This window comes from Oryctolagus cuniculus, chromosome 7 (genome assembly GCF_964237555.1).
Source record: "Oryctolagus cuniculus chromosome 7, mOryCun1.1, whole genome shotgun sequence".
Classification (NCBI taxonomy): Eukaryota; Metazoa; Chordata; class Mammalia; order Lagomorpha; family Leporidae; genus Oryctolagus; species Oryctolagus cuniculus.
In genome coordinates this window covers 15,050,868-15,078,643 of record NC_091438.1, presented here as the reverse complement: position 1 = coordinate 15,078,643, position 27,776 = coordinate 15,050,868, and the positions used below count along the sequence as shown (strand labels likewise).

The following is a 27,776-nucleotide window of genomic DNA, read 5'->3' as shown; positions in this document are numbered from 1 at the left end:
ATGGCGTGGTCACCGGCCGGCCCTTTGCAGACAGTGGCCGCTCTGTACCTCTCTCTCCAGGGCCTGAAGGGCTGGGAGCCACGTTCAGTCCACTGCCAGGGCCGGCCTGGGGAGTGCTGTGCCCAGGGTCCAGGGCAGGCGACGGCTCACACGGGGCTCAGCCTAGGCTGGCCCACTCTGGACAACGCAGTGACGAGCTGGAACACCCAAACGCCACCCACGGGCCACGCGGGATGCGGGCGCTTGCCCTACGTGCGGGTCCCCGGGAGCCCCTGTGCTCAGAGGCTGGGCGCACGGTTCCCAGATGTCACTGATGTCCCTGTGCTCCCGGGGGCCCGCCCAAGGCCATGCACAGCTGTGGTCCAGGCACTGGAGACCACCAGGGGCGGGGCGCAAGTCCCAGAGCCCGTGCCCAGCCTATGCTTTTACCACCACGGACAGCGGCTGCGAAGCCCCGGGCAGGAGAAGCGCCAGGCTCCCGTCTCACGCAGAAACCCGGCCCGTGGCCTCAGTGGTCTCTGCCGGCAATGGGCGGTGGGCGAAGCCCCCTCGGCCCCTCTGCAGCGCCCCGCCTCCTCTTCCCGACCGGCCCCGCCCCCGGGTCACGTGACGCACGGAGGTTTTCCCGTTCCCCTGCCTTGATGTCACCGCGGCGAGCGGGCCAATGGGCGCGAGACCGACGGCGCCTGGGAATTCCGCCGCCCCGCCCCCGGGCCCGCCTGACGACCAGGCCCGGCGCCCCAAGCAGTCTCGGGCGCCGCGCGTCCTGCCCCGCCTGCGGCCCCAGCCCCTGCGCCGCTCGTCCGGGCCGCGATCGTCCGCGGGACAGCTCGCGTGCGCGCTTGAGTCTGGGCCGGCCTCCGAGCCGCGCGTCCCTGCTGGCCAGGCCATGCCGAGTCGCCGCGTCGCCAGACAGCCCGCTGCGCCGGAGCTGGCGGCCCTGGGTAAGCGGAGCCCGGGTTGGGAGACGGCTGGGGGGCTCCCGCGGAACGCTGGGGGCGGTGCGGAGACGCTGCGCTCGGGGGAGAAAGCCGCAGAGTAGGAGAAGGGTACGGCCCTAGGTGCGGGCGAGGCTTCCCAGCGAGGAGCCAGAAGTGGGCGGGGCCTGACCCTGAGACTGACCAGGGGGCGGGGCTCTGGTAGGCGAGGGGGAGGGGCCTTGCCCGCGGGGGCGGGGCCTGCGCGCGAGGATGGGACAGGGTCTGGGCCCAGCGTAAAGACGGAAGCGCGGCGCAGTGGGAGGGCCGAGGGGGCGGGGCCTACGCGCGAGGACGGGACCGGGGCGGGGCCCAGCGCAAAGGAGTAAGCGCGGAGCAGTCGGAGGGCCGAGGCGGGGGGGCCTCCCGCCGGAAACGCCCCGCAATGAGGCCCGCCTCCCTGACCCTGTAGCAGGGCTGGGTGTGACCCTGGGAGTAGAAAGGGGCTGGGGGCCGGCAGCTGTGGCCAGGGAGTGCAGTGGAGGATGGCCCAAGTCCTTGGGCCCTGCAACCCATGGGAGACGCACCTGGCTCCTACCTTTGGATCAGTGCGGTGCACCGGCTGCAGCGGCCATTGGAGGGTGAACCAATGGCAAAGGAAGACCTTTCTCTCTGTGTCTCTCTCTCACTGTCCACTCTGCCTGTCAGAAAAAAAAAAAAAAAAAGAAAGAAAATAATTGAGTCAAAAAGTCTATGGCCAGGGAAAATATTGAATACAAGTGAAGGGAAGACATTTTAAAAGAAAAGAAAATTGAAATTGTTCATTTCCAGTGGACCTATAATGTAAGAAATGCTAAAAGGAAATCTTTCAGGCTAAAGAAAAATAATGCCAGATAGAAATGTGCACCTTGAAGAGGGGAAGAAGAAACTCATATAATAAATATCTGGATATCTACAAAAGATCCTTTTGTCTTAATTTTCTTTAAAATACATAGCGTTGTTTAATACAAAAACAACTATATTTTCTTGTGGAGTTTATAGAGTATTTATGTATAATAACTATAGACACTCTACCATAAATGATAGGGGTGCAGAAAATGCAGTTACAGTATTGCAATGTTTCCACATTTAAAATGAAATAGTACAGCATTAAATCACAGAAATAATTAAAAGTTCGGAGTGCATATTGAAATCATTAGAGTGCTCAATAAAATTAATATAAGCAGTGTAGCTAAAAAGGCAGTAGACAAAAGGTAATGCCAAAATTCTACTAAAATAAATCAAAAATAGGAAGGAAGGAAAAGGACTCAAAAAAAGAAGATGAAGAACAAGCAAATCATAAAATAGTAGAGCAAATTCCAACCACATCTATAATCATCGTCAGAGACTGTCAAAATAATCAAGACCACTGATATTCTATCTTTAATGATGCATTGCAAAAACAAAATCCTGATGAGATAAAAGTAAATAGATGAATCCAGGACTTCTATTTTTGCAATCAAATATTATAATCTGAAATAAGTCTGAATAAGTTTAAAAAGATCAAAATAATAAAGAAAATGTTCTCTGTCTATACAGGGATTTATGGCTTTAAATTTTTGTTTACTGATTGATTTGAGAGGCAGAGAGACAGAGACAGACAAATGGAGTTCTCATCCACTTGTTCACTTCCCAAATGCTTGCAATGGCTGGGGCTGGGCCAGAAGAAGCCAGGGACAGAGAACTTAATTCAGGTCTCCCATGTAGATGGCAGGGACCCAACTTGCTGAGCCATCACTTGCTCCTTTCCAGGATGCATCTTATCAGAAAGCTGAAGTCAGAAACAGAACTGGGACCTGAACCCAGGCACTTTGATGTGGAATCGAGAGTCTTAGCATCTTAACCACTGGGACGAATGTCCACCTCCATCCTGAAATGTAATAGATGGCATGCTTCTTGGTATAGAAATATCAAAGTGAATACATAAATTTGGCAGTCACAAGATATTAGATTTATTTATAAAAACCATTGCATTTTATGTAATATCAATAAATAATTAAATTATAGTTTAATAAGAATTATTTAAATGCATCAAATAACAAAATGGCAAGAAATACATTTAATATTAATAAAATATATGCAAGACATCACATAGAAAGTGAAAACACATTGGTCATAGAAAATAAAGTTAGGATAGATGGAGAAATAACACCATAGACTAAATTATCAATTATCTCCTAACTAATGTGGATTCAAAGCAATCCAAATAGAAATCCCAGAACTCTTTCATTAGAATTTGATAACTGATTTTTTAAATTCATATGAGAAAATAAACAACCTATGCAAAGCATTCTTACAAAGGAAAAGCAAGGTTGAGGTTCTGTACTATCTAACTTCATGAAAAACCATAACAATAAACAAGACAATATGACATAAGCATAGAGATTGACTAATAAATCAATGGGAAAGAATGAAAACCCCATAAGTAGTCCCAAACTTACATGTTCATTTTATTTTTGTTAAAATAGCTTAAGCAATCCAATTCAAAGAAAAAGAAAATGATTTTAATGAATGATGGTCATGTGTGAAGAAAATGAACCCTAGGAGCAAAAAATGCTGAAAATATGAAAACAGCTTCAGTAATTCAGGGGAAAAGTTGGAGTTTGCATTTTATTTTTTATCGTTGCATTTTTATGTTTGCATTTATTGCTCAGTTTGCTCAGCGGGGAAGTCCAGGGGGCTTGCAGGGAGCTGGATCCGAGCCTGGCTCACTCAGAGTAGGTGGGATCCCAGGAGGGACTGGCCAGCATCCCTGGCCAACGTGGGCCAGCGCCAGGACCCACACTGGCCACCCTCATCTCTGTTCCCTGTGGCATCCTTGGCAGCCTGGGCCCTCGACATCACTGCCTCACCAACCCCCCCCAACCCTATATACCCAGAAGGCCATGGGAGAGCCACGCGGCAACCCCTGGAATGTCAGTGTGTGTGAGGGTGCCAATGGGGAGCTTCTGACCATGGGGCAGTGGACGGACACTGGTTGGCAACTCTGTGGGTGCCTTGGACATCTGCAGTGCGCAGTTGGTGCTGAGGGGTGGGTGCTGTGGGTGGGCCCCAGCCGTGGGCAGATCCACGGTACAGAGGGTGGATTTCTGATGCAGGCAGCAGCACGGACACATGCAGGGTAACTGCACCACGAGAAGGACGCCAGAGTGGGAAGAAGCCTGAGTGCCCCGTGCAGCTCTCAAGAAGTCAAAACCCATCCCCAGGGCTGGCGCTGTAGCATGGCGGGGAAAGCCTCCATCTGCAGTGCTGGCATCCCAGATGGGCACCGGTTCAAGTCCCAGCTGCTTCACTTCCTATCCAGCTCTCTGCTACAGCCTGGGAAAGCAGTGGAAGATGGCCCAAGTCCTTGGGCCCCTGCACCCACGTGGGAGACCTGGAAGAGGCTCCTGGCTCTGGTTCTGGTTCAGCACAGCTCTGGCCACTGTGGCCATTTGGGAAATGAACCAGCTGATGGACCGCATTCTCCATTCTCTCTCTCTGCCTCTGACTTCTGCTGGGTGCCACTGGCCCTGCCCACTCAGTGGCGTCCTCTGGGTGCATTGGTGCCACGTCACCAGCCAGAGCCGCCTCACCCACCTCCTGCACCTCTGCTTCCTCAAGTTGGCGGGAGATGCAATCGAAACATAAACCTGTCCTGGTGCAAACAGATTGAAAAAGTCTGCGGAAACTGCATGGATTTCCGGGAAAATATTTTAAAACCCCAGTGATGGGCCAGCGCTCTGGTGCAGTGGGTGAGGCCCCCACCTGTGGCTCCGGCACCCCAAATGGGTGCCAGATCAAGTCCTGGCTGCTCCACTTCCAATCCAGCTCCCTGTTAATGCACCTGGGAAAGCAGTGGGAGATGGCCCAAGTCCTTGGGCCCCTGCACCCACGTGGGAGACCTGAAGGAACCTCCTGGCTCCTGGCTTCATCTTGGCCCAGCTCTGGCCATTGCAGTCATCTGGGAGGTGAACCAGTGGATGGAAGACCTCTGTGTGTGTCTGTCTCTCCCCCTCTAACTCTTTCAAATAAATAAATAACATGTTCAGAACACTTATGTCAGCCTACAGTTGGGCAAAATCATCTAGCACAAAACCTATTATTTTGGCCGGCGCCGTAGCTCACTAGGCTAATCCTCCACTGTGCGGCGCCGGCACACCAGGTTCTAGTCCCGGTAGGGGCGCCGGATTCTGTCCCGGTTGCCCCTCTTCCAGGCCAGCTCTCTGCTGTAGCCAGGGAGTGCAGTGGAGGATGGCCCAAGTCCTTGGGCCCTGCAACCCATGGGAGACCAGGATAAGCACCTGGCTCCTGCCATCGGATCTGCACGGTGTGTTGGCCGTGGCGGCCATTGGAGGGTGAACCAATGGCAAAGGAAGACCTTCCTCTCTGTCTCTCTCTCTCACTGTCCACTCTGCCTGTCAAAAAAAAAAAAAAAAAAAACCTATTATTTTAAAAACCGTGAAAATGTCTCTACAACCCAAAGCTATGCACAGAGCCAGTGACTTCCTCATCAAATCCCAACAAAATGGGAAAAATCCCAAGCTTCACATGGAGCTGCAGAACATTCCAAGGAGCCGGTGCAGCCCTGAGGAGAGAGAAGCTGCAGGTGCTGCCTGACTGCAGGGAGCCAGAGTGGCTGGGGCCCGCAGGGGAGCAGCCCCGGAGCAGTGAGCACAAGAGACTGGGTGGGGAGCAGACCAGACGTCCACTTGCAGGGACGCTCAACCCCAGCCTCCCAGCACACAGGAACCACCTCCAGGTAAATGGGAGCTCCAGGACATAGGACCCCAAAACACAGGCAACGAATGGAAAAACTGGACAATGGGGTCAGGAGGAAGAGCATGAGGGGCCGGACACAGACCAGGAGGAAAAGTGTGAGGGGCTGGACACGGACTGGGAGGAAGAGCGGGGGGGGGGCAGATATGGACCAGGAGGAAGAGTGTGAGGGGCTGGACATGGACCGGGAGGAAGAGTGTGAGGGGCTGGACAGACGCCCGTGCAGTCAGGGACGCACTACAAACAGGGCTCAAAGCGGGACCAAGAAAACAAATTGTCTAAAAGCAGGCCAGAAACCCACGGAGACATGTCTTAAAAGCCACACCAGTGCCCACTAGATACTTCACTATTTTAAGATTTATTTATCTATTTGAGAGGCAGAGTTATACAGACAGAATCTTCCATCTGCTGGTTCACTCCCCAGATGGCTGCAACAGCTGGAGCTGTGCCAATCCGAAGCCAGGAACCAAGAGCTTCTTCCAGGTCTCTCATGTGGGTGCAGTGGCCCAAGCAGTGGGCCATCTTCTACTGCTCTCCCAGGCCACAGCAGGGAGCTGGATCAGAAGTGGAGCAGGGGAGATTAGAACCAACATCCATATGGGATGCTAGTATGGTAGGCAGAGCCTTTACCTGCTATGTCACAGTGCATGCCCCAATAGATGCTGGAAAATGCTCACTGTCACTCATCAAGGAAACAAATCAAAACCACATGAACTGCCCCTCACTCCTGTTAGATTGGCTGTGATCAAAAAGACAAAAGCCAGAGCTGGGGAGGATGTCGAGGGAAGGGAACCCCTGCAGACTGCTGTGCGCATGAGACACACGTGAGCCAGGTGTGAACCAAGCATGAACCAGGCATGAGCCACACATGAGCCACACTTGATCTATCTGTGAGTCAGGTGTGAACCAGGCATGGGCCATACATGAACCAGGCATGAGCCAGTTATTAGCTAGGTGGCCACTGTAGGAAGCCATGGGGAGCTCCTCAGAAAACTTAAAACTGGGGCTGACAGGGGGGTTAAAGCCCCCACCTGTGATGCCAGCTGCCCATACAGGCACCAGTTTGAGTCCCAGCTGCTCCACTTCTGATCCAGCTCCCTGCTAATGCACCTGGGAAAGCAGTGGAGGACGGCCCAAGTGCTTGGGCCCCTGCATCCCTGTGGGAGACTTAGACAGAATTCTGGGCTCAGCCTGGGCCATTTTGGTCATTTGGGAGTGAATCAGTTGATAGATGATTTTTCTCTCTGTTTGTAACTCTTCCTTTCAAATAAATAAGTTATTTTTTAAGATTTTTTTAACATCCCGGGAACCTGCAGTGTGGTCTTGTGTGACAGGTGTCCATGAGGCTGATGAATGAAGGACGGAAGAGGAGGAGCTTGTGTGGGTCACCCAGCTGGGCCCCAGATGCAGCCCCAGGCAAGAAAGATGGGGGCTGCGCTGAGAAGCCCCGAGAGCCAGGCGTGGGGGATGGGTGGCCCCAGGCATGGGGGACCTCAGGAAGGAAGCCTGGCACAAAAGGGCAGGTCCTATGCTCCATCACTGCAGAGCCCAGACCCTGGAGGCGGGAACGTCCTGAAATCCCAGGGCCTGACTGCGGTGCAACCCTGCAGCTGCCCCAAGACTCCCTGACTGCACATGCAGAGCCCTGACTGTATCTCAATAAAGCCTGTCTATGAAGGCCTGGAAAGCAGGTGCAGGCAGATAAAACCCAAGAGGAGGCAGTGTGCACACACGAGTGCATATACACACATACGTGTGCACACACATGACTCACACATGTGAATGCACACAGAGAAACTCAGGAGATGGTGCACAGAAGGGGCAGCCGCTGAGTGAGAGCCCAGGAACCTGACCGCACATGCGCACACACAGACATGCACACACATGTGTGCACACACACTCACTGGGACCTGACCACACAGCCTGAACGACATCTCACAGGTGCACACAGGTCAGAGAGAAAGGACTCTGAGAATAAATCACAGATGTGTGTCTTCACTTTTTAAGGAAAGATCAATAGATACATTATGTGATATTGTGTGATTCTAATCCATACATATACACAACAAGGTAGCAGAGACGGAGGGAATTACAGGAGGGAAATCAGGAAGGAGACAGGAGAGCAATGGTCCAAAAGAAAGAATAATGGGTGATAGCAAATTCAAATCCAAAAGTAAGAGCGACTACATTCAATGTAAAAGTAACGCGATTCCAGCAGAAAGATAAAGATCGCCGGATGCAGCACTTTAAACACCAGTTGCGTGTTGCTTGCGGTCAGCTTCAATTTTAAAGATGTGCAAAGCCGAAGGAGGAACCCTTGGCCCCCTGTAGCCCTGGGCAAGAGGGAGCCGGCAGCCAACCAAGCCTGTGCCCGAGGAGCACAGTGCATACGCAGCTAAGCCACAATGCCAGTCTCCCGCCAGCCTAGCTGTCACAGCTGGCCTGACAGTGTCCCTTCGTGAAGGGGGTGTGTGAGCCCAGGGGGAGATGCAGCAGAGACCTGGGAGGGGCCAGGCTCACCCCCCTGTAGAATCACCCCACCCTGGAAACTCAGCGACTCGGGAGCCCAGCACCAGTCCTCCGGAGAGGTAGCCGTGACCCCCGCCCTGCTACCCTGAGCCCTGGCTATCAGCACACCCACAGCGTGACACCCTGGTGGGGACAGAGGGGGAAATTTATGCATTTATGTGTTATCATTTTGTGGGAAGGGCAGAGAGAAAACCAAAGATGGACACAGAGAGAGATCTTCCATCTGCAGGGTCACTCAGAAAACGCCTACGACAGCAACTCCAGGACCCCAGGATTCCCCCAGGGCTCCCCTATGGGCCAAGCACAATGCCAGGACCCCAGGACTCCCCCAGGTCTCCCCCATGGGCCAAGCACAATGCCAGGACCCCAGGACTTCCCCCAGGGCTCCCCCATGGGCCGGGCACTTGAGTACTTGAGCCATCGCCTGCTGCCTCCCAGGGAGCTGGGACCCGGAGCAGAGCTGGGACTGTTACGTGTTACATACGAGCACATGGATACAGGCACCCCTGCTGTGTACTCACTGCTGCGCCGCATGCCCACCTCCGGGGTCCCTGTCCTCTCATGGCCTCGTGGCATCCACTGGTTCATTCCCCAAATGGGGATGCAGGCTGGGCCAGGCTGGAGCCAGGAGCCAGGAGCTCCATCCGATTCTCCCACATGGGTGCAGGGGCCCAAGCGCTTGGGCTATCATGCACTGCTTTACCCAGGCCATCAACAGGGAGCAGGATCAGAAGTGGAGCAGCTGGGACTTGAACCAGTGGCACCGGGGTCCTCTCCAGCCAAAAGGAATCCCCCAGGGAGCCGCCCCCATCCCGTCCCACCACGGGGTGTGGGCCAGGGGGCTCCTTTCCGCTGTCTTGGTGGAGGCTGCCAGGACAGTGTGTTGAGAGTGGCTCAGGGATGTGAGCCATGGGAGTAAGTGCTGGCATCGATTAGTCATGTCTGCTGGGGCACAGCCAGGTCAGGACTTGATTTGCCTGCTTTTGCGGTAGTTTCTGTACCTCTGCAGAAACAGCTGCCATTCAACATAAGGGGCTGTGGTTCAGGCCGTCAGGTGAGAGACCCCCTCACACCAGCTAGGCCTGTGTGCACAGAGGGCTTTCGGGTTCGTTGGTTTCTTTATGAGGTTTCTGTGTCTGCCACTGTGCCACACACGCCCTGACTTGTGGGGATCCATGTTCTCACCCAGGCCCACTCCCTGGATACCCACCCCAGTGCACAAGTGGGAGGGGGCCCAGTCCAACGAGCGGACTCAGCCGAGTCACTTGTCCTCTCCACGCCGGTTTCCCCTCTGTGAAAGGAGATGGGTACTGGGCGGCCAAGGAGCAGAGAGGAGACCCCGGGGACACGGGGAAGACACGGCAGCCAGGGGCAGCACCCAGGGAACCACGGCTGTGGACCCTGAGCTTTGGGAGCCAGAACGGAACTCAGAGGACACGGTCACAGTGACAGCCGGAAAGAAGGCCAGTGCTGAGAGATGAGGGGTGGGCGCCGGGACTGACCTCCATGAGGAGGGAATCCCACCCCAGCAGCCTGGGAGACTGGATGCAGTGAGCCCCCTCCTCGGAACGTGAGACCTGCCAGGAGGAAGCCACCGAGAGATGGACCAGCGATGGGCCAGGGCCCCATCTGGGATGTCAGAGCCCCCTGAGCAGGAAAGGACCTGTGCCTGGTGGATTTCCCCATGAAGCACTGACATTTAGAGAGACCCACAGAGGGAGAGACCCTGACCCTAGAGCCAGATAGGCGCACCCTTCAGAAAGCCAGTGGGAAATGGCGCAAAGACCAAAAAAAGCCAAGCTCATGTAGACTCCGCATAACACGCATTTTCACGGACTGCTGAAGCCCTCATGCAAGACCCCTACACCTAGCATGGAGCCCCCCAGGCCCCAAGGTCATCTTCTACACCTAGCAGTGACGACCGCGGGGACCCTGCCCGGGGTGGGCAGGTGGGCCTCGGCCCCCCAAGCCCCGAGGTCTTCTATACCTAGCGCGGGGCCCCGCTGAGGGGGGGGCGCCCTCGGTCACCCAGAGCCCCCAGGAGGAGGCCAGCTGTGCCCTTGGCCATGGCCATGGCCGCCCAACCTGTGCCCAGGGCAGCGCCTTTGACCAGGTGATGGAAGGGTGTGCTCTGGGGGCCGTGTCCAGCCTTGTTCAGGGGCTCTGGGCAGCTGACTTCAGGACAGAGGCCAGCTAGAGATCCCCTCTGGTGCCCAGTAGAAACGGGGTGGGGAGTAATGGGGTTCATTGTCGTGGCAGGGTGGGGCAGACAGGGCAGCCCCTCCAGACGGAGCCCCACCCCCGCCCGCCTCCCTTCCAGGAAGCCGTGGCCGACATCGTCTCTGCCCTGAACCTGGACCTGGCCACTGTGGTCCCAGAGCTCCACTCTCTGAGGCGCGATGCCCAGGGCCTCCTCGCGCAGGGCCTGCACGCTCACTGCCGGGCCCTGCAGAGCCGGCCCCCCCAGGAGGACGACGCCCAGGGCCTTCTGGCCGCTGGGGAGGCACTGGTCCAGATGGACGGCACACAGCCCAGTGGGCACCTGCTGCTGGCCAACGCCCTTATGGCGCTGGGTATGCCCGGCCTGCGTCACCCTTTGACCTGATCCGCAGGGAAAGCGCCCCTGGATGGCAGTGACTTCTGAGGCCTCAGCCATGACCACTGACCTCCCTCTGTGCCCCGCAGAGACCCGGCTCTGCCCGGGTGGCCTTGCCCCACATTGCCCTTGTGCTGTGCCAGCAGCTTCCTGAGAGCGGGGTTCCCACTTCCGGTTCTGCTGGGGCTGGTGGCGCTGCCCTGGGCTGCGGTGACCATGGGGGAGAGGCAGGGGCTGTGCAGCAGGTGAATCCGCGTGCCTCTGCCCGCAGACCTTCGCCCACGCCCACACACACCCCTCCCACCCCTACAGGCAACTAAGAGGCAGGCGGTGCGCATCTGCAGGGGCCCTGCACTCTGCTCAGGAGTCCGCGGCGGCCCCGGGCGGGGCCTGCTCAGGCTGAAGCAGGGAGAGTGCAGGCTGCGGCCCGGGACCTGCAGGGCCTGGCTGAGGCGGAGGCTGTGGACCTGGGCTTCCTGCTGCGGCTGCTGAGGCCTCCGAGGAGTAAAGCCTGCCCAGGTGCACCCGCGGGGTGCGCGTCGCGTGTGCGATGGGCGCGAGCAGCATCACCGGCCGGACCCGGGTCTCTGGCCGCCGGCCGCCACGGCCACGGGCCTCTGGGCTCGCTCGCAGGGGGCATAAGCCTCCCGGGGGTGGAGGGAGACCCCTCGGAGCCCGCCCTGCACCAAGCCCGCCTCGTGCAGGGCGGCGCAACAGCTTCTACCGGGCCTGCGCGTGGCGGGGGCTCCCGCGGCCTCAACCAACAGCGCCGGATGGTGGGCTGGGTACCGGAGCCCGGATCCGGGGACACGCGCGGGGGTCTCGGCTCTGATGTGGGGCCAGGCGGGGCCTCTGGGGCTGGTGACGGGGCTGTGCGGGGTACTGAGCTCACGGAGGTGGGCGCTGGGCGGGGCCTCTCGACTTACGGGACATGTTGGGGGGGGCCTCTGGGCATGGAGGCGGGGTCTCAGAATTCTCATAAGCACCTGGGCGGGGATCCCTTGGCTCTAGGGAGAACTGGGCGGGGCCTCTGGGCTCGGAGGCGGGGCTGAGGCAGCATCTCTGAGAAGCTGCGGGCTTGCCTGGAGTCCAAGAGGATGCTGAGCGACCCTAGCAGAACCGGAAGTAGCCGTTCCCCACTTCCGGTGGCTGGCGGCCGGTCCCCCGACTCGATCGGCGCGCTCCTCCCGCTGCCCACCCAGCCCAGCTGTGTGGGGCCTGAGCGCGCCCTCCGGGCCGGGCCGCAGTCTGGGGCGGGGTCTCTGTACAGCCTCTCCCGGGGGTTCATGAGCCCAGGAGGGTGACCGAGGGGGCTTCAGCTCGGCCCTGAAAGGAAGGCGCCGGCGGCATGGCCAGAGCTGCGCACTCCCCGCCGGCCCTGCCGTCCGGAGGGTGCGGTGGGGCTGGGACTGGCGGAAGCGCCTAGGCCTGGTCAGCAGCCTGCTTGTCCCTCGGTTGGTTCGCTGCCTTCCCGGCTTTGGGTCGCGGAGGCCGGTGGGCCGCTGTCCTGGGGGCGGGGACAGCCTGCGGAGGCCAGCGGGAGGGGCTGCAGAGCCAGCTGGGACGCAGGGAGCACGGGGAGGGGGTCCCAGAGGTGGGCGGCGCTGGGCGCGAACTGGGCTGACCCAGGCTCTCTCCCTCCCTCCCTCCTCTGAGCAGGCCGCTGCCCTGGAAGCCAATGCCCTCCTGGACATGGGGCGGCCGCGGCAGGCGCTGGGCTTCTGCTCTCTGGCCGTGCTGGCCAGTGGTGGGGGCACCTGCCACCTGCGCCTGCGTGCCACCTGCCTGGCCCAGCTGTGGGAATGCGACCGAGCCCTCAGGAACCTGGACCAACTGCTCCAGGAGGGTGCAGGCGATGGGGGCTTCCTGCGGTGGGCGGAGGACCTCTGCTCCCAGGGCCGCCTGCTGCTGAGCCTGGGGGACGAGGTGGGGGCTGCAGTTGCCTTCATCCAGGCCCTCACGCTGGCACCTGCCCCTGCCCAGAGCAGCCTGTGGGGGCAGCCGGGCCGGACCCCCACCGTCCGCCGTTTCCTGCACCACAGGCAGCGCTGCCTGAAACAGTAGTGCCACGCGGAGGCCTGGACAGCAGCCCAGAGCGGCCTCCTGGTGAACTGCGGCCACCGCAGCCTGAAGCGGCTAAAGGCCAGAGCCCAGAGAGGGGTGGACTCGGGCTGCCGGCTGCACTGACCCAGCCACGGCAGCAGCCCGTCATCTTCAGCCTCAGGGTATGTCCTGCGGCACCCCAGATCAGGAGGAGCCTGGGGCCAGGGTGGGTCCCAGTGGGATGACCAGCTTCCGTCTTTTTGACCCGGGGAGTAAAGGGATAGCTTCCTGGGAGGGTCCTCCCAAGGCTGGGGACCCTGGCGCACACCTAGAGCTGGGAGGCTGAAGCAGCAGCCCAGGTCTCCCCCTGGCTGCACAGGACCAGGCCACACCCTCACACTGTGCCTGGAAGCCCCTCTTTGGGCCCGAAGCTGCCTCCCACCTTGGCCCTGGCCTGAGTCTCAGGGCTGCTGCTGAGTGCTTTCCTGGAAGTCACTCACAGGGCTGCTCCCCGTCTTGGGCCGTGGGGGGCCCAGTGAGCCTGAAAATCCTGAGGGGACCCCGCTTGGTACTTTCCTGGAGCTGGAGACAGCTGGGGACTAACCTTCCAGGCAGGCTCTTGCTCCCTCCCAGGCATGCGGGGGAGCCCAGCCGTGCCCTGTCTCTGCCCTGTCTGCTGCAGCATGCATGAGAGGTGCTGGCAGACCAGACCCCAAACCCCCTCCCGGGCCACCTGCCCCAGTCTCTGCCTGCTCCTCCCTTGGGCATGAGCCACAGCGCCCCCACCCCTCAGCTCCTGGTAGGCACCTGTCCCACCCCAAGCAGCAGAAGTGGCCCTAGGGGTCAGCAGCCCCACCCTCATCCCCTTTGGGCCCTCTTGGCACCTGCTGGGCTCTGACCACAAGGACAGGGGCTACAGGGACAGTGCCTCCGACCATGAGGATGAGGGGACTGGGAGTCCACAGTGGAGGGGGGAGCTCCAGTGCCTCTCTCCTCTCTGCCTCCCCACTCAGAAGCTCCCACTTGGCGAAGTTTCCTGGGGCACCGTTTTCACCAAGTTTTTCCTCCAGTGTCCACTGTCATCCTTCTGTGTCCACTGTGTGCTCGTGGGCTCCACAAAGATAGCCTAACTGTGTGAGGAGCCAGGGATGGGGCCAGGTTCTGGTCAGTGCCCAGGCAGTGAGGTGAGGGCAGGTGCCGAGGGGCTGGGCAGCCGTGCCTCTGCCCTTGTTCTCCCCACCCTGGTGCCCTGCCCTGTCCACCCCTGGGAGGCCATCAGAGCTTGGCTGCTGGGGTGCAGACACCCGACCTGCCCGGCCCCTCCCACCCCAGGGGGCAACAGTACCCTTGGCTCATCTGGCAGGGGAGGCACTGGGCTACCACCAAGTGTCAGGTTGAAGCCCTCACCCCCCAGGGGGTGGGACTGGGAGGTGATAAGTGGTGGGACTCATGGGGGAGAGGACATGGCTGCCCCCTCCTCAGAGTCCACTGGAGCCTTGGCCTTGAACCCCAGCCTCCAGACTGAAAAAACTCCTGTGCATTTGCAGATATAAAACTTAGTTTTGTGGCACCTCGGTGGAGGATGGCCAGATCCCCGAGGTCATCTACACCTAGCAGGGCCCCATGGGGTGGGGAGGCAGCCTTGGTCCCCAGAGCCCCCTGGGCCCCGAGGTCATCTACACCTAGCACGGGGCCCCCAAGCCCCCTGGGCCCAGAGGTCATCTTCTACACCTAGCGGTGCCGGCCACAGGGACCCCGCCTGAGGTAGGCAGGTGGGCCTCGGCCCCCCGAGCCACAAGGTCTTCTACACCTAGTGTGGGGCCCCTCCAGGTGGGGTGCCTTTGGTCACCCAGAGCCCCCAGGTGGAGGCTGGCTGTGGCCACTGTGGCCGTGGTCATGGCCGCCCAGCCCATGCCCAGGGCGGTGCCTTTGACCAGGGGCCTGGGGCGGGGCCGAGGCTGTGGCCAGACCCAGGGCTACGTCCACCTGTACATAGCCGAGCCCCTACCCCTGCCTCGCCCCATGACCCCTGCCATGGGAGGCCGCTCGTGCGCCCCCGGATGGTTTTTTTAAATAAAGGAAGAAACGCAAAAACAAGCAAACAAACAAAAAACCAAAAAAACTTAGTTTTGTTCATTTAGTTTCTGTTTAAGCACATTCTATAATGTAACAATGCCACTTAAGAAAGTAAAACCCTACAGGTGTCCCTCACATCTTTCAGAATACAACAGAAACACCTTAAGTTAGGCCCTCTTGGTGCTTCATGACCAGATTCCTGCATAATTTTCACACATTCAGATACAAAGCATACTTGAAAGCCAGCTTCAGACACCATCTGCCACAAATAGAACATTTTTCCAAGTCCATGATTATACTTGCTCATTTCTCTCCCAGATTTACTTATACCGGAATCCTTGTCATGGCTCTATGAGTATACTCTCCGTTTCTAGTCCTTTTATTATTTTTTAGTCTATTTTAGAATCCATTCTTTGGATTATTACCCTCCCTCCTCTGCTTGACCTTGAGTGTGTGACTTGTGGTTTTCTCTTGTTTCCAGCATTTCCAACAATCCTATCCACAGTGAAAGCCTGGTGACTACTTCATTCCCACCCTTGCCTTCCTGCAAACACAGTGGAATCAGGTGCTTGTTAGTCATGAGATGTAAACAGTGAGTACTGGGGCCCCACGGTGGCATAGTGGGTAAGCCTGCCACCTGCAATGCTGGCATTCCATGTTAAGTGCCAGTTTGTTTATGGCTGCCTCTCTTTCAGTCCAGCTCCCTGATAATGGGAAGAGCAGCAGAAGATGCCCAAGTGTTTGGCCCCTGTCCCTCAGGTGGGAGACCTGGATGAGCCCCCAGCTTTCCCCTGGCCCAGCCTTCCTGGTTGCAGCCATCTGAGGAGTGAACACATGGATGGAAGATCTCTGTTCCTCCTCTTTCTCTGTAACTCCGACTTTCAAAATAAATAAAAAACTTTTTAAAAAGTGAGTCATCTGGAAGCTCTTAATGCTGGGTACAATTGCCCCATGCAATATGTAGGCTGGACTTGGTGAAGGCAATGGATATTTGGGTGCTTTGCCCAGGTTGTCTTTTCTGGAGAGAGCTGGAGATATGTAGAACAAGACTTCACAACAGCCCCTTGTACTACTAACCTCCCTGCTGACCACCTCTCTGCTGTTTGTATTTTTTATCACAAAATAATTGAGGCTACAATTTAGAAATGATAATACAGGTAATACAGGTCATCTCCTGAGACCATACATGAATTCTTTTTTTTTTCTTTTTGAGGATATCTAGGGCTTTATTTTGTAATGCAGAGGCCGTACAGCAGATGGAAGATCTCTCTCCCTCTCATTGTAAGTGTACCTCTCAAATAAATAAAATCTTGAATCAGGGGGAGAGGGAAGGGGAGGGGGAGGAGGACGGAGAGGGGGAGAAGGAGAAGGAGAAGGAGAAAAGACTAAAACATGCCTTCCCTGTCCTGGAGCTGGCATGGGTTGCCACTTGCACCATGGACACCAGTTCGAGTCCCGGCTGCTCCACTTCCCATGCAGATGGCTGGGAAAGCAGCGGAAGATGGCCTGAGTGCTGGGGCCCTGCACCCACATGGGAGACCCAGAAGAAGCTCCTGGCTTCGGCCTGGCTCAGCCCTGTACGATGGGGCCGCTTGGGGAGTGAACCAGGGATGGAAGACTTCTCTCTCTCTTTCTCTCTCTCTCTCTCTCTCTCTCTCTCTCTCTCTGTCACTCTGTCTTTCAAACAAATGACCCAAGACAGCTTCAAAAACAAATGAGGTCTGAGCTCTGGGTTAACACAGGGACCAGGATCTGCCCACTCTCCACAAAAAGTCCTCTTCTGCACAGGGAATGCTGGGAGCTCTCTTTCCTTACTCAAAGCTCTGCTCAAATAATGCCCATCCCAGCCTTACACTAGCTGTGCCCCCATTCAGGGGCAGCCAAGATGGGCCTGAGTTGTGGGGGCAGGTCAGCTACGTGTGGGCTGCCTCAGGGCCTTTGCACAAGCCAGTCTCCACCTGAATGCTCTTCCCGCTCATCTTCCATCTGGTCGCTACTCAAGTGTCGCCTCCTGCACAGATCTTCCTCAGACACTTTATCCACATCACCGGGAGGTAGGTCCTGTGTCTGACCATTGTCTCTGCAGTTACACAGCCTCGCCTTACAGTGGCTGTCTCTGCCCACACACCATGAGCACTGAGGAGCTGGCAGACACGTCTGCCCCATCCCCCTGATTTTTTGCTTGGCAATTTTGCGAGACGATTGCATTCTTCCTGAGAAACCCCAAAGGAAGATTAGTTCACATAGTCAGATAAAGCTGAGTAGAAATAACACAAGATAGAGAAATGCAAGGAGGGTAGGGTTCAGAAGCTTGCAAAGTCTTTGAGATATCAAGATTTATTTATTTATTTGAAAGGCAGAGTTAGAGAGGGAGAGATCTTCCATCTGCTGGTTCACTCCCCAAATGGCTGCAATGGTCAGGGCTCAGCCAAGCTGAAGCCTGGAGCCTGGAATGCCATCTGGGTCTCTCATGTAGGTGGCAGGGCCAAGGAGTTTGGCCACTCTCTGCTACTTTTTCAGGCACAAGACTCAAACGGGCTCATGTGGATTCTGGCATCAAAGGTGGTGGCTTAACCAGCTCTCTTGGGGTTTGCTTCCTATTTTTTGAGAGATTCTCTAAAATAAGTTAACTTTGATTTTCATTTGTCAGAAATTTCTCAGTAAGTAAAACAAACTGCTGGTAGTCGTCATGAAAAGTGCAAAGAGTTAGCTATTTCTTAAAGGAGAAGAGACTTTCACACAGATAAACCGACAGGTCACTCTGGTTAGTCAACAGTTTGCGTTTGTGCACAGTGCCTTAGGGTCCCCAACCAATGCAACAATCAGTTGAGCTGGAAAACAGGCTGAACTAAGTGGCCTGCTTTCACAAAGTGACCAGTCAGGATTTCCCATACAAGAGTTCTGTGTGGTTCTAATACAGAATTCCACCAATTGCTTTGACACACATTTGTCACTGGTCTAGTGATCCTCAATTCATTAGCCCTCAGACTTGGCTTGGATTGGCTTGGATGCCAATCTAACCTATGCCTTCTAGAATTACTCCCTTTACAATCATGAGACAAAAACCTATCACGTTAAGACTTTGTATACATAAAGAACTGCATCTTAGACTTCTAGTCCCTAGAACCATGAGCTTAATAAATTTCTTCCCTTTATTTTTTAAGAGTTTATTTCTTTACTTGAAAGAGTTACAAAGAGGCAGAGGCAGATAGAGAGAGAGAGAGAGAAAGGTCTTCAATCGCTGGCTCACTCCCTAGATGGCCACAATGGTCAGAGCTGTGCTGAACCGAAGCCAGGAGCCAGGAGCTTCTTCCATGTCTTCCACCTGGGTGCAGGGGCCCAAGGACTTGGGCCATCTTCTGCTGCTTTCCTAGGCCATAGTAGAGAGCTGAATCAGAAGTGGAGCAGCTGAGACTAGAACTGATGCCCATATGAGAAGCCGGCACTACAAGCGGCTGCCTTACCTGCTCTGCCACAGCACTGGCCCCAACTTCTTCCCTTTATGATTATCTAGTCTCAAGTGTTCTGTCTTGGTGACATAATAAGGACCAAGACAGTCACAAACTCTGAGATAGTAAAATACACTGAGCATCAAGAGCCCAGTGGAACTAGTCAGAAGTCAAATTACCAGTCAAATTACTGACTGCAGATCCATTGGGCAACTGGAGTTTAGGGCCCAGTCAATGCACCTGTGTTCCAAGCAGTCTATGGTGAGTCAGCGAATGGTCTCAGTAGAATCTCCAGAATGACCACTGTTGAGGATCTGAGATAAAAAGACACAGCTGTGGTTAAGCCTTAGCATTACAAGAGGAAACTCTGCTTGCAGATACAGTCCCTCAGAGCATAGCAGAATGCTGATCGTCCATGACTGCTTGGGGCAGCGTGGCGCTCAGGGACTAAAGGATGTTCAGAGGGGGAGTGAGCTTGCATCACCATTAAGTGTGGCTCCACGGGTGAGAGTGCTGCTGGCTATTGGTGCTCAGAGGTACAGTTCGGTGGTGAGTCTGCCCTGATGGGCTGACTTTCACAAGTGAGTGCTGACACCAACAATTTAGTTTGGCAAATGTGTATTCATAGAACTGCATTGTCCTCGATCATTTAGAGAGGTTTAAACAATGAACACGGATCTTTATTGCCACAGCTACAGAACAACCAGACTTTCCTAAGTTTGCCGGAACATTTTTATTCTCACCCTTGCATAGTGGAACCAATGTGTCAGACTATTTCTAGCTTGAATATCCTGATTACTCCATCAGATTCTTGTGACCCATCATGCATTTTAACATCACATTGCTTTAGCCTGAAAAATCTCCTGAAACCACACTTCCCAAGTAAAGCTGTTTTTTTAAGACTTATTTTATTTGCTTGTAAGGCAGAATTAGAAAGAGAGAGGGAGAGAGAGATACAGAGCTCTTCCACCCAATGGTTCACTCCCCAGATGGCTGCAGTGGCCAGGGCTGGGCCAGGCTGAAGCCAAAGCTAAGAGTCAGGAACTCATCCAGGTCTCCCACATGGGTAGCAGGGGCCCAAATACTTGGGTCAGTGCTGCTGCTTACCTGGGCCCAGTGGCAGGGAAGTAGAGCAGAAGTGTAGCAGTGAGAACTTGAACCAGGGCTCCAATATGGGATGCCAGCATTGAGGATTAACCTGCTGTGCCACAGTGCCAGCCCTGCAGATGTGAGTCTTTGTCTCTTCATTCAAGTAGCTATTGGTTATCTGAGATAGTAATAGGAGAGTGAAGCAGAATGGTTAGAGAAAATGTAAGAACACACTAGGCTTGTGATTAATCAGTAAATAATTATTCAGTATGTAGACGTTTTGAAAGAATGAGCTCTAATGCAACTACCTGTCCCCAAAGAACTCATTTACTGGGGAAAGGTGAGGTTAAATGGCACAACATCTGGGATGCCACTTGGGACACAGGCATCCAATATAGGAATGCCTGATTCGGGTCCTGGATCCTTTGCTTCCAATCCAGCTTCCTGATAAGGTGTATGCTGGGAGGCATCAGGTGATGGTGATAGTACTCGGGCCCCTGCCACCCATGTGGGGAACTTGGATTGAGTTCTAAACTCCTGGCTTCGGCCTGACCCAGCCCTGGCTGTCATGAGCATTTGGGGAGTGAACCAGCAGCACTCTGCTTCTCTCTATATATTCATATCTCTCTCTCAAATAAAATGAAAATAAACAAATATTTTAGAAAATGTTTATATATGAATCTGAAATTGTGAGGTATGTGTTTTAAATGCACTTCAGAAATTATTAGGAAAAGTCTAGTTTGATTTGAATATTCACTTTTTTGAAAAAAAACACTCTCCTTTTTTTGTGAGTCTACCAATGAGCTTGTTGAGTACTTGTAGTAATGAACATGATCAAGTGCTTCATTGCAATCATCAATTAGTAGAGAGCAAAGAGCTAAGTGGTCCATAAGTCAGAGAGGCACAGAATGAGCAAATACATCAACATCTGAAGACATTAGAGACTCAAAACTAACAATCAAAATGCTCTTGACAGTTGGAGTCTCTATCATCCAGAGGTAGCCCTGTAAATTAACCACATTCTGTCTTCTGCCAAGGAACTTGATGTTGAATGCGGCATCAAAAGACGGCCCAGTAAAATGGTCTGTATTCACATTAGGGTAAAATACATGCATTTCTGAAAAACACAGAATTGGATGACTGTCGCTCCCCCTCTTCGTGGAGGAGCAACACAGGACCCTGCGCTGTTCTTTTGTCTGCTCGGCCCTCCCCGGGTTTGCTGCTGGTTCTTACAAGTCCTATCAGGCAAACCGAATCCGGGTCCTCTCTTCGCCATGTTGTGAGGAGGTTTCTAGGCGCTGATGCGTGCCTGTGTTCGGTGCCCTGCAGCGCATGCTCTGGTCGAGCTTTGCTGGTGCTTACCGCCTTAAATCAGGCAGACCGAATCCAAGCCTCCTAATTGTTTCATTGTGGGGAAGCTTTACTGATGTTAATTCGTGCCTGTCTTCGGTGACCTGCGGCTAGCCGCCCAGGTGCTCATCGCCTCACTAATCGGGCAGACCGAATCCAAGCCTTCTAATTGGCATGTTGAGGGGAGGCCTTATTTTTCTCTATTTCTCTATCTCCGGGCATTCCTACCTCTCCCATTTCACTTCTATCTTCCAGCATTCCCATTTCTCTTTTACTTCACTTCCAAACTTCTGTTTCTCTTATCCCCGCAGCTTCCCGGCACCTCGCCGCTTCAGCCCGCGCGCCTCTCTCATCTGCGCAGCTTCCCGGCTTTGCGCGGCTCGGCTTCGCGCGCTCCGCGGTCTCCACGCTTAACCCTTTCACGTCTGAACCACGGCCTACGCCAGCGTTCCCTATCTATTCACGCCCCGTGCTCTCTCTGCACGCGGCGGCTTCCGCGAGTAACACAGCGTAGCTTGCGTCTCCACCACTAGCATTCAATCCAAGTTCCCCGGGCTAGCCTGGCGAATTCAACCCAGCGTACGTCTCCGCCCCACGGTTTGGCTTCCCGTCCTTTGCTCCCCGGGCTAATCAGACGGATCCCAACCAGGCTCACGTTTCAGCTTCTAGTTTCAACTTTTCGCCCCCTATTCCCGGGCTAACTTGAGAACCCCAAAGTGGCTTTCGTTTCCGCCTTGGCCTGCCCCCCGCGGCTTCAATTTCCCTAACATTTTTCTCTACCCGGTATGTTTCCCCAAGCTTTCCTCCAACGATATTCCTCCCTCATTTCTCCTGGCCTCTCCCCACAGTCCGCGTCCGAGTCTGTTTGTTCTAGCTTTCACTTTCGCTTTCGACCTTAGAGATTCCTCCCAGCTTCCCCCCGTAGTCCGTATCCGAGTCTATGCCTAGGCTGTTTGTTCTAGCTTTCACTTTCGCTTTCGACCTTAGAGATTTCTCCCAGCTTCCCCCCGTAGTCCGTATCTGAGTCTATGCCTAGGCTGTTTGTTCTAGCTTTCACTTTCGCTTTCGACCTTAGAGATTTCTCCCAGCTTCCCCCCGTAGTCCGTATCTGAGTCTATGCCTAGGCTTTCAATAGCTTCTTCCGGCTCCTTTTTCGTCCGGCTTTTCCCTAGGCTGTTTCGAGTCTATGCCTAGGCTTTCAATAGCTTCTTCCGGCTCCTTTTTCGTCCGGCTTTTCCCTAGGCTGTTTGCTAGTTTCTCTCTCCGATATTTTCCCTAGTTCTTCCCGTTTCTTCCCTCCTAAGTTTCATATCCGTCCTAAGTTTCCTATCCGAGTCACGGCACCATTATGTCGCTCCCCCTCTTCGTGGAGGAGCAACACAGGACCCTGCGCTGTTCTTTTGTCTGCTCGGCCCTCCCCGGGTTTGCTGCTGGTTCTTCCCGGGTTGGCTACTATCCCTTCCACCTCCGTGGAAGGGCGGTTCCCCCTGGCCGCTTTCCCCACTTCCGCAGGGGAGCGGCACTCCGCCGGCCGGGTCTCTCGGGGGCTGCATGGGTTCCCTTAGATGTTCCCCATAGATGTTCCTGGTGCATGCCGTCTCTCTCCTCCTTTATAGTCCTCCTCCGCCAATCCCAACTCGGCTGCCCACACGCCGAGTACGCTGCTCTCCAATCAGGAGCAAGTCCTACAGTTAATTGGTTGAAATGGAGGCAGCTGTGCGGAAGCTGTTTACTTCTCTCCCAGCGCCATATTGTGGGAGAGCAGATGCATAGAATAAGTCTTAATTCGAGTAACTTAGTCCAGTCCGGATTGCTCCCCACAGATGACTAAACTACAAAAAATTTCTGACTCATGCAAACCCCAAGTGTTATCAGTATCATCATCAGTGTGAGCAGTAGCCCCTCATGACCAGTGTCCCCGGAATGATTCTGGATCCCCAGTGTCACCGTCCCCGGCATGAGCAGTGAGACCAGTGTCCCAGTATGACCCTTGTCACCATGCCCAGTATGAGCAGCCTCTCCGGGTGACCATCTCTAGCATCCCAGGTCACCAGTGTGTCCAGCATCACGAGGAAGGTGAGTCTGCAGAGGGGAGAAGAATTCAGTCAGAATTATTGTTCTAAGTCATCTTTGGACAATGGGGAAAACTGCCCTCCCTGGTGTTCTTTTGAGGCTTTAAGGAAACTGGTGGCTGTCTTCATCTGTTTTCTGTTTCTGTAACCCAATACCACAGATGGGATAATTTATTAAGAAAAGAAATCCATTTCTTGGAGACTAGGAAGCCCAAAGTTGGGGGCTGCATCTGATGGGAGCTTTCTGGTTGGAAAGGAACTCTCTGCAGAGTCCTGAAGTTGTGCAGGGCAGCTCATGTTGAGACAGAGAAAGTGTATGAGCTTTGGTCTCTCCTGCTTTTCTTATAAAGGCACTAATGCAAACCCAGGAACCCCACTCCCATACCTCATCTAATCCTAATGACCTCCCAAAGACCCTCACCTCAAATACCATGTAGCATTGAGGCCTAATTTTCTTTTTTTTTTCTTTTTCTTTATTTGACAGACTTAGACAGTGAGAGAGAGAGAGACAGAAAGGTCTTCCTTCCGTTGGTTCACCCCCCAAATGGCCTCTATCGCCAGCACACTGTGCCAATCCAAAGCCAGGAGCCAGGTGCTTCCTCCTGGTCTCCCATGCGGGTACAGGGCCCAAGCACTGGGGCCATCCTCCACTGCCCTCCTGGGCAACAGCAGAGAGCTGGACTGGAAGAGGAGCCACTGGGACAGAACTGGCGCCCCAACCAGGACTAGAACTCGGGGTGCCGGCGCCGCAGGCAAAGGATTAGCCTAGTGAGCTGTGGCGCTGGCCTTTTTTTTTTTTTTAATTTAAAATTTATTTGAGAAACACAGACACAACACCACCCCTCCCACCTGCTGGTCCACGCCCCCAAATGCCCACAACTGCTGCCCAATCCCCAGAGGGCATGGCGTGGCCGACTGCTCTTGCCACCCAATCCCAGGAGCGTGGGGCTGGGCCGTCTGCTCTGGCCTCCCTATCCCAGAGGGCAGGGTGGAGCCATCTGTTTCAGCCACACCTGACCCAGCTCCCACCCTCCACCCATCCAGGCAGGTGCTCCAGGACCACAACTGCCTGCAGACGCTGCTGCAGCACCTGACCTCACACAGCCTGACCATTGTGAGCAACGCGTGCGGCATGCTCTGGAACCTGTGGGCCCGCAGCGCATGGGACCAGGAGCTGCTGTGGGACCTGGGCGCCATGGGCACGCTGCGCAACCTGGTGCACTCCAGGCACAACATGATCACCATGGGCAACGCTGCCACCCTGTGCAACCTGCTGGCCCACCGGCCTGCCAAGCACCAGGCGCCGCCATGGCCATGTTCCCCGGCACCTGCGTGCCCAGCCTCTACGTGCGCAAGCAGGGGCGCTGGAGGCGGAGCTCGACGCCTGGCACCTGGCGCAGGCGCTCGGCCTCCTGGAGATGCAGGCCCTGCCCGAGGCCGCTGAGGCCGCCGCCAAGAAGCCGCTGCTGCCCCTGCGGCACCTGGACGGGCTGGCGTGGGACTAAGCCTCCGACTTGGGCTGCTTCGACGACGACGACGACGTGCCGTCCATGGCCGCCGCCACCCCGGAGCCCGCCAGCCTGGCCATGCTGTCCTTCTTCCTGGGCAGCCCCTTCCTGCAGGGCCAGGCGCTGGCCCGCGCCCAGCCAGCCCGCCGCGGCCTGGAGCCTGAGAAGGAGGCCGGCGGCGAGGCAGCCGTGGCGGCCAAGGCCAAGGCCAAGCTGGCGCTGGCGTGGATCGACCATCTGGTGGAGGACATCTCGGCCTTGCACACCTCTTCTGACGACAGCTTCAGCCTCAGCTCCGGGGACCCGGGCAGGAGGCACCGAGGGAGGGCCGGGCACAGTCCTGCTCTTTCTGCCGTGCCCCTGAGGGCGGCCGGCCGGAGGTAGGGGGCCAGGCGCATGCCCTGCTCTGGCTCAAGGCGGCCCACGCCAGCCTGTCCAACAACAACTTTAACAGCGGCAGCACCAGCTACTGCCCGCGGGAGCACATGCGACCCTGCCCGCTGGCCGAGCACCGCGAGGAGCTCCTGGGCGGGCAGCCGCAGCCAGCTTGGCTCGACCTCGACCTGCGGGGCAGCCAGGCCGAGAGGCCCACCCGGGATGCCGCCAGCGCCGATGCCCCTGTGCACACCATCAAGCTGTCGCCAACCTATCAGCACGTGCCGCTGCTGGAAGCCAAGGGTAGGGCAGGCGCGGGGGCCCCCAGCGGCCCCAAGACACACTCACACACACACACACACACACACACACCCTGCGGCCTGGAAGCAGGCCTGGCTGCCAGCGGAGGGCCTGAGCCAGGTGCCCAAGAAGCTGGGGGCTGGCTGGCGGTCCCAGAGGTGCAGGAGAGGCCCCTCTCACTGTCCTGCTGCAGCTTGCTGTCCTCGCTGTCCTTGGCCGGATGCCCGGGCCCCTGAGAGGCCGGAGACGTGGACAGCGACTCCTCCCTCGAGGGCCTAGAGGAGGCCGGCCCCAAAGAGGCAGAGCTGGGCGGGGTGTGGCGAGGGCCCTCCTCTCTGTCCATGGCCATCCCGGCACCACTGTGGGGCCGTGGCCGGGGCCTGGGCATGAAGCATGCCACGCCATCCAGCTCTTCCGAGAATTGTGTGCAGGAGATACCGCTGGTGCTGAGCCACTGCAGCTCTGTGAGCTCCCTGGGCAACTTGGAGAGCCTGTCCATCGCCAGCTCCATCCCCAGTGACCCCTGCAGTGGGCTGGGCAGCAGCACGGTAGCCCCAGTGAGCTGGCCTACAGCCCCGGGCAGACCATGTGGCCCAGAGGGCTTCATCATGGAGAAGCCGGAAGAGAAATTCTGCGCCTCCAGCCTCAGCACACTCGCCCCGCGCGAGCACTCCTAGCAGCAGTACATGGAGCTGCGGCTGCTGCCGCCTGCCTGCCCCAACCGTGGCACTGGCAGGGGTGGCGGTGGCGGCGGGCGCTGCTGGGGAGAAGTTGCAGGATGCCAGGAGGGGCCGGTGCCCGCAGGCTCCAGCAACCACATGGCCGCGGACCAGGAGCTGGAGCTGCTGGGCGAGTGCCTAGGGGCCGCAGTGCCCGCGTGACTCCGCAAAGTGGCCTCGGCACTGGTGCCCGGCCACCGGGCACTGCCTGTCCCAGTCTACAAGCTGGTGCCCTGGAGGACGACTCCTGAACCGACTCGGCAGAGGGCACGCTGGTCAGCTTCTCCAGCGCCGCGTCCCTCAGCGAGGAGACCCTGCAATGGCCACCCAGGGAGCAGCCCCGAGGCCAGCTGGACGGGCAGGAGGCCCCCGGCCTCGCGGCCCCATCTAGCCAGGTCTCAGAAAAACCGGCTCAAGGCCGGGGGCACCAGCTGGCACGGGCAGGAGCCGGGCCGGTCTGGAGCTGCCCCTGGTCCGGCTCCCAAGTGCCCATTTGGACTGGGCTTAGGGTGAAGGGGGGAGCAGTCCCTGTGCCTCAGGACGCCCACCGAGGACGCCGGGTACTGCTTCTAGGACTCTGATGAGGCGCCCTCCTCAGCCGGGCTGCCCCTGCGGCGACCATCTGCCATCCCGCGGGCTCTGAAGTGGGGCGGGAAGGAGGCCCCTGCCCCAGCCAAGGCGGCCGCTCAGGTCCAGCTGCACCCCAGGGTCCAGCCCCGGGTGATCTCCAACGAGACCCCACCTTGCTACTCCCTGAGCTTCTCGGCCAGCTCTCTCAGCGTGCCCGAAACCTATGAGCGGCCGGCCAGCCACCTGGGAGGCCGGGAGCCCGTGGTCCCCCAGGCCCCGCGCCGGGGAGGTGGACACGGCAGCTCCCCCAGCCTGCGCTCTTAGGAGGCGCTCCTGCACCACTGCATAGGCTCAGCCATGCCCAGGCGCCGGTCTCCGGCCTCTGGTCCTCGACGCCACAAGGCACGGGCTACCGGGCAGGACGAGTGGCCCTGCAGAGGCACCCCGGGACTGCAGCCAGGAGGCTGCCAGCTCAGACCAGGCCACTGACCTGGACAGCATGGAGTGGCCCGCCATCCAGGAGGGCACCAACTCCATGGTCACATGGCTGCACCAGGCAGCCGTGGCAGACCCCGCGAGGCCTCCTCCCAGTCTGACTCCCTCCTGTCCCTGGGGTCTGCTCTGGAGGACTAATTTTCAACGTGAGTTTGGAAGCAACGCATACACACAGACAATAGCAATAGCTTTTTTGCCTTATTGTCAAATAACTAAGCCAAATATTGTGGCTTTATTTCTATAAATGAATCCCATGAAATGTATATTTAGGTATGTATTAATAAAATCAGAAAAGTAATGCTGATTCCATTGGGGGTGACAATGAGGTACACAAAGAGAGATTTTTCACTAATTTTTAAAAAATTGTATATTTCCTTTTTTTTAAAGATTAAGATTTTATTTATTTATTTGTTTGAGAGGTAGAGTAACAGTGAGAGGGAGAGAGAGAAAGAAAGATCTTCCTTCTGTTGGTTCACTCCCCAAATGGCCACAGTGCGGGAGCTGCACTGATCTGAAGCCAGGAGCGAGGAACTTCTTCCCAGTCTCCCAAGTGGGTGCAGGGGCCCAAGGACTTGGACCATCTTCTGCTTTCCCAGGCCACAGCAGAGAGCTGGATTGGAAGAAAAGCAGCCGGGACTCAAACCAGCACACATATGGTATACCGGCATCACAGGTGGAGGATTAATTTACTGTGCCATGGCCCTGGCTCCAGATTTTTCATTTAATTTGTATGTTTTTAAGGATTGCTGTGTGATAGAGTATTTGTTTCAGTATTTGTGGTATCAATTGTAATGATATGATTTTGATGATTTGATATTTTGCTGTTTTTCAAATAATCAACAGTAAGGCTATCATACTTTTTTTTTCAGGGATAATAAATGTATTTTAATA

The 27,776-nt window shown here is 56.1% G+C and overlaps 1 pseudogene; it reads left to right on the top strand.

The window, feature by feature from the left end:
• LOC103346098 (adenomatous polyposis coli protein 2-like) lies at nt 1–27,776 on the top strand (annotated as a pseudogene).